General features: G+C 37.4%; 1 long non-coding RNA gene across 1 annotated transcript; it reads right to left on the bottom strand.

Annotated features, from left to right (window-relative positions):
• Positions 1-3,784: 3,784 nt before the first annotated feature.
• On the bottom strand, positions 3,785-7,664 carry LOC121303808. Its single transcript, XR_005947873.1, has 3 exons — positions 5,777-7,664; positions 4,443-4,523; positions 3,785-4,076 (listed from the first exon to the last, which is right to left on the bottom strand). It is a non-coding gene; the product is annotated as an uncharacterized LOC121303808 (long non-coding RNA).
• Between the last annotated feature and the right edge of the window lie 20 nt (positions 7,665-7,684).

Raw genomic sequence — 7,684 nt, 5'->3', positions numbered from 1 at the left:
TTTTGTTTTGTATTGTTTTATAACACAACGTTTGCTTATTTTAAGGTGCTGCGTTGATTTTGCTGTTTTGGAGTAAGTGCGAAAGTTTGAACAAAAACACTTCGTCCTAATTAAGGTCTGTCTGCTTGCTTTGTTTTTGTTTTTTTTTGCTTTAAATTCAATATGCTTTGCTTAAAGTTGAACTGAGAAATGAATTAATTATTTAACACGTAAACATGACAATGTTACATTGTTTTAAGCATGAACTTAATTTGCAATATCAGTTTGGCTACATTATGGCCATTTTTGGTTTGCAAACCTTTTTTTTTTCTCTTTTTTATTTAGAATCGAATTAACTATGCTTATAATTATTTAGGTCTATGTGTTATTTTGTTATTATACACCTGACCTTATGGTATTATAATCAATATAATAGCATATATATATATTCGTATCGATATATATATATATAATATATATATATATATATATAATTTTATTGGATGAATACAACCATGTTGCAGCATCAGGCAATTCAGCGCAATGTAAATATCATTTTTGTACACGACATATGTATGTTTATTCATATGTTCTGCTGTGTTGCGATAAACAGTATTGTAAACGCACAACGTAATTATTTTATAAATTAAATGCATTAGTTTTAAAAAAATGGCTTGTGCAATGTAGTTAATTTAATACAGCCGGGTGCACACTACCCAATTCTGTTGAAATACGTTTTATGTAAATAGTTGTTTGGATCTGATTCATATGATATTTCTTTTTAATTGAAAGTATCAAATGCCACTGAACAAAAGAGGAGGGAATGCGGCTTGCCAGTAGAAAAATTAAAGTAGCAGCCTTCGTTACTTATTACAAATTCTATGCCAGTAAGAATCTCCCAAAACACTGCAATAGGTTAACATCAAGGATAAAGAAAGGTGCGTTGTTTTTATGTAATATTCCTTTCATTGAAAGGGAATGGACAGTTATATATTATATAGATAAATATGCAGCAAAATCAGATCCTAATTGTAATAACCTGTCAAAACTATTATATTTAATACAATACGAAGTGAATCATCCTACCGCTTTACTTTTGTGATCGGCACATTATTTTGCAGTTTGATTATACTGTTTCATCACAGTTTATAAAGCTATCGGAGTGCCCGACTGATTCAGTCTTGTTTCCTGTATAGTGGAGAGTTTATTTTCTTCTTGTAGATTATTGTGCATTATTAGATTGCACTGCTTTCTTTATATTAAGTCTCGTTTAATATTTGGTAATTAAGATACCACTCAATACAAATACTATTTTCCGCATGATAACATGCATATATGTATATAGAGTAGTGTTTAAATATTCTGAAAAGAGGTGCACGCATACTTTCCTTCACACATAGAACCTGTGTAATTACTCAGGGATACATTTACACACCCACGTGATTCGTGCATAATAATGTACACTTTATTAAAATATACTGGTGACGGAATGCGCTCTGAAAACAGACATGCTCATTCCAGAACGTTACCCGCACTGCATGACCAATAAATACGTCCTAACTGGATCTGGAATAGAAACTCGTGTTTGTTTTTCACATGCACTTTGACATTCCACATGCAATCATTCATATATACAATGTAACATTTAGCTTGAAAAAACAATTGCAGGCAAAAATAACCTTAGCAGAAAAGCTGCATTTATATGATTTCTGTGTAGGATTTTGCAGTAAGATGTGTGTGTGTGTGTGTGTGTGTGTGTGTGTGTATATATATATAATATATATATATATATATATATATATATATATATATATATATATATATTCATATCCAAACTGTTTACAATTGTGAACGGTGCAGATGGTTATATCTAATCCGTACACTTATTAATTTTTAGAAACTGATGCACCGTGCAGCGCAGGATGCGAAATCGGTGACCGATTCATTGTTTCACGGTAAGCGGGGAGCTTTCTCTTCGATTACTATGCATCGTTAGATTGCATTGCCTCCTTCATATTTGCGTTTTGTTTGTTCTTAACGATTTAATATATAATATAACACGCATATCATCATCTGCATGATACCGTCACCAGCATTCAAACGGTACATTTTCAGCAAGCTACGACAGTCATACTGGAATATTGACCAGCCTTGGGGAATAAGTATTCAATACATTTGCGTAAATGTGTATATGCATAGCATTCGAAATATAAAAACATTGCCTAAATATGTCATCGATATATTCATTTTAATAAAACAAAAACAATATTAAGTTTGTTCCCACAAAGTAATGTAGCAACCCTTTTGGCTAGAGACATACACGAACTGAATTCTGTTTGAGACTTTGCAGTCAGCACTGTATATGCATTTACATCTTTCAGAAAGAAGCGTTGCTGTTTTGTATGTTGCTTATTCTGTTTCAGGTCTTGTTTGTTAATTATTACTATTGCTGCTTTTTTCAGGGAAGCCGCCCGACTTCTGATACACTTTTCCTCGGCAACTTTGCCGTTCCTGCCTTCCTTGAGAATTCCTGGAGGTTGAAGCGAGGAGATGGGAGTCCGTGACTTGTTGGCAAGTTGCTGTTTTTTCAGAGTAATACATTTACATGTTTTGTATTTTGCCAATGTATGTACAGTAATGTCACGTGTCTGCGTTAACCCAGTAATGTAGGCTACAGTAGATTATTTCTGTGTACCGTGTTGTTGAATTGTGATCGCTATTTGCCTGCTTGAACGTGTGTTCGCTTAACGCCTTGGATTCATTGTGTAATAAAAGTTGTATTGCTTATTGTTGTTTCTGTCCATCGTTTTCTTCTAGATCCGTGTTGTCAGCCTTTGGGTAAGTTGTTTGGTGTGGAAACCTTGCTGAGACCAGTGGTGAATACAGTATCTAGCAAACGATGCAATGGAGATTTGTTTTTTCAACTTGCGCAATTGGCAAGGGGGAACTCCGTTTCATTTTTTGTTGGGTACTGTGGAGGCCACTCCCTTTTTGTGCCGGTGCAAATTTTCCCGCCAAAAAACTTAGTATATAGGGGAGGGGGTTGTCCTTTCACATGTCAATCAAATGTAACCAGGATGTAGCCAGCCCACCTCCCTTCCCCACTGGGGAAGGGAGGTGGGCTGGCTATGCCCTTGATCAGTGTGTATGCGTATTTACACTGCCCTCTATCAGATATTGGGGTGTTCAAGGTTGACCCAATATCTGGAGGAGGGCAGTGTACATGTGCATACCCGTATGCAGATGGTAGTAATATCAGGGCATTGTTACTTTGAGCACACCAGACTGAAGCCAGCGCATCTCCCTCCTTCAATGGGAGATAAGGCTGGCTAACTTTTTGTTTGGAGTGTTCAAAGTTACAATACAGCGATATTGGTACCATACATGCATACAACTATATAGGGCACCAAGAGCACAGCTGGAGCTCTCCAAGCAAGGTGGTAACCAGCTCACCTCCTTCCCCCAGTGGGGTGGGGTGGGGTGGCTACCACCTTGTTTGGAGTGCTCCAAATACCTCCCCTGCTGTGCTCTCGAGCCCCCATATACTAAGTTTTTTGGCGGGAAAATTTTCACCAGCGCAACCAAGGGTAGCATCTGCAGTATCCAGCAAACCATGAAATAGCGTTCCCCCTTTGCCGCTAAGAGCAGGACTTAAAAACAAACGGCATTGCATGGTTTGTTAGATACTGGCTGCACGTGCACAGAGGAAGATTTTCTTTTCTTTGCCAAAAAACGTCACCAAACACCAGTACGTCATCCTCAGCGTCAAGAAACAAGGCATACTAAAAGAAGAAAAAAACACACATTTATTGAATCAATTGACAGAAACATATAGGGAAACAAATGAGGCATACTGTAAATGTAACACTTGCAAACATTAGCAACGACAGCGTGTTATTACAATTGCACAAATACTGCTGTAGCAATTAGGCTGTATTTACTAGAATATAAAACAACGTCAACAGGATTATAAAATATGCAAATATTGTTTAAATCAACAAGACATTACATTACTCCTCCTCATCACCACGGCAACGGATACCGTCAACGAGAAGCAGAAACAGCATGGCGAATGAACCCAGAGCAACATCGTTTTCCTGAAATAAACAAACAATAAGACACACACACAATGCACTTGAAGCTTTTGCACTGCGCATTACCCAAAACGCGATGAGCTTTTGGTTTAAACGTGTTCTATCATTGCTGTGCCGCTGCATTGTTTGTGCTGCTTTGAGTTCCACAGGAAAAGTTAAAAGCAAATAAACAAACTTATTATTATTATTTTACAGTAGGGCCTACGCTTAAAATCACATTTTCTGTAGCCAGCTTGTATAATTTGAGCATCTATATTCAGTGAGTTATCTCACATGAATACATATACTGGCAGTTATTGTACACGACAGGTGTAAATAAAAAGTACAGTGTGTGTGCGCAAAACGGGAGGAAAACTCACGATTACTTACCATTTAAACTTGAAAGTCAGCAAGCCTCGGCACCAGGTAAAAGCAAACGCTGGACCCGGAGCTGGCAACACCACGATGCATCTTATTTTGCAATAGAATAGAAAAAAACAAAACAAACAAACACAAAAAAAAAAAAGGTAAGAAAACAGTCCATATAATAAACTAATAAAATGTCATCCTTAATAAGACTCAACCATTACACATTGAAGTTGAATGTATGGAATATAATTACCAACACCCACAATTACCGACAAAAGATCGTGTGTTTAAACATGAGGGGAGCTCGAAACATTTTAAACGATACGCCGATACGATCTCCCGAAAATGCAATGTCAGTAGCCTATATATTCTCAAAGTGAATTCTGACATAAATAACAGTCAATCTGCCAGACTTCAGGTTCAAGTCCAGCATTGTCTTACACAATGCGCAATTTATGATCCTGCTTATGGGGACTCAGTCCTCAACACAAATCTGCAGCCTTCAGTAGATATTTTGCTTCCCCCCCCCCCCCCCCCCCCCACCGCGCCTCACTGAAGACTCGAGTTGCACTGCAGAAGCCTATGATGTTTACTACATCCTTCCTCAGCTAACTTATTTCTGGCCTCACCAAATCTTGACAATGTTATCTGGCAAATATGAAATAAATTTGCCAGACCGCACTAACTTTCCCTCATCCTGCACTTCACTGTCTCCAAGATGTGTGTAATAGTACACTCTTACTAGCCTAACTCTTAGCATACTGAAAGCAAAATAATGAATAAAAAATGAGCTAGTGTTGTGTGGGGTCAATTGTAAGTACACAGATTAGTGATTGTCCCCGGTCTCCTTTACATGTTGAGACACCCATCCTAAGAAAACACACAAACACATTACAAGCTAGTACACACAATCACATTCTTCATTCTCAAAAACACCCATCACCAAATAATGTCTTATTTAAAGGACGGCGAATTCACTGTTTTTTCTTCAACAATACAAACAAACAAACAAAAAATAATAATTCCAAGTGTTTTCATTTATATATTGATTTAAATGAAAACATTAATTAAACAAATACATCAATACCTAAATGCAAAGAAAAGCTCCCACACCACGCACCAAATCAAATACGTTTTTGTAACACATAACACACAGAAAGGAAGCAGAGTTGCGCTACATACAAAATGTTGAATGTTCACGTTTTAATTCCTCAAGTCTGTGTTGTAAATTTCTGCAGTTAAATGCACCTGGATTTGCATTTTAAACAGTGCAACGCACGGGTATTGTTATCAGCTACCGCTATTAAACTTAAACAGACAGTTAGCATTATCTGAAATGCAACGCAATGTCTTACCTGTAAAATTCCCCTATCCTGCCAAATAGAGAAAAGGCAATTCAGAAGTCCCGGATTTGTAAATTAAACCCTATGCATTCTCCCTACGCTATCTTTCAAGGAAAGAAAAAAAATTAAATTAAAAAACAAATGTAAAAAATCTAGCAACAGGGTGTGCACAAACTCGCCTCGCCGCCATCTTGCCCGCAGCACCTGCGATTCAGGTGAGGGGGCGGGGCCAGAGTCAGGAGTACACCTGAGGGGGCGGGGCCCGAGTCAGGGGTGCGTGGTCACCGCCTTCAGGCTGAGAATATCGGCATTCATCATTGGAGCCACGGTGTACAGAAATGACCTATCTGGATCTCCAATAAAGAGAACAGACCTTATATTGATTAAACATTCCACTTTTATTCACAATAATCGCATAATTGATAAGGTACTATCGATTAGCAAAATCTAATAGATATTCATAAAACTGTTCTAGATGATTATCGAAGGAAGCAACAGTAGCCTACCTCGCTGTTTTAAATCCTTGACATAGCGTTAGGGAAAGTCTGGTGATATCAGAGCCAAGAACAGGGAAGGAACTCGTGCCAACAGCAGTCGTTTGATGTGATCATCAGACAGAAGAAGCGTTAGGGAAATTAATTCCAAACTCAGGAAGCCAAAAGTTCCAGAGAACACCAAACCGCAACTTCTTAACTGTCAATCGCAAGTATAGACGACGAGACTCCCCTTGAACAAATGCTATCCATTGGCTACTATTTAAAAGTTGCTACATTTATATGTTTGTCTGTTTTCTCATTTTACCCTGAACAAATGCACTATTGTATCATGCATGCTTTAATCGGCATTGCGTAACTGTTTTCTACCGTTATGCAATGTCTCACCTGTAAAATTGGGGCCATTTCTGTGAAGAAATTGCAGGGATGAGGTAGGGGTAGTCCCAGCCAAAAAGAAGGGCATTAACATGGGAAAGAAGAACATGTATTGATCATTTGAATGCATAGGACAATAAGACCCTTAAAAGTCTACCTATGCTTTACCATGCTTTCGTTGTGCTTTATTACGCTTTGCTGTGCTTCAGCAATGGGACACTTTTATAAGAGAGCTTGGAAAGACACAATAAATCTGAAGCAGTTCTGGCATATTGTGGCATTGCTTCCACTGCCAGAGCGGTACATTTCACTACATTTCAGGCTCCTTTGCACCGGCAGAGGACTGGACAGAACCCGTAACGGCAGAGTATCACCCAGCTACAAATGCAAATGAGAACAATAAGAATGTTGCAATAGAAAAGTTCTGCAAATACTTCCATAGTAAATATTTTATTTTACACCGTCACTTGCAGGTGGCATTCGTATCCAGATACAGTTCTGTAGTGTCTTATTTACTTTACACTGTGTATATAAGTTTTGCATGCTGGAATATACCAAATGTTTAACTCATTAGATGTCTGTTGTATATAGATTAAAACATGCATGTACCGTTTATATGATCTCAAAAGGAAAGATCAAACAACTATTTTGCATTCATTTTTTGGGGGAGGGGGGGAGTTCTTTAATAAAACAACAAAAATAGTCAGCATTATTTTTTTATCTAGTTTTTTTTTAGTACAAACAGTCAGTGTAAAGGCACATGCCTTTCTTGTTTATTTAATGAATTCTAACCCATATTAACATACTTACAATACTTGCATACACTCTGTAAAAAGAGAGAGAGAAACAAATCTTTTAAAGCAGGCAAATGGTTGAAGGATCATACCTGGTTTCCACAAGCCATTCCCAAATTCATATCTGTCCTGCTTGAAACAGGTAGCACTATTATATAGCATATAACTGCTTTTCTGTTTAACTCATATTGGGCTGCAGACTGGATGATATATATATATATATATATATATATATATATATATATATATATATATAT

The sequence above is a fragment of the Polyodon spathula genome, chromosome 35, assembly GCF_017654505.1.
Source record: "Polyodon spathula isolate WHYD16114869_AA chromosome 35, ASM1765450v1, whole genome shotgun sequence".
Taxonomy (NCBI): domain Eukaryota; kingdom Metazoa; phylum Chordata; class Actinopteri; order Acipenseriformes; family Polyodontidae; genus Polyodon; species Polyodon spathula.
This window is presented reverse-complemented; position numbering and strand designations above follow the sequence as displayed.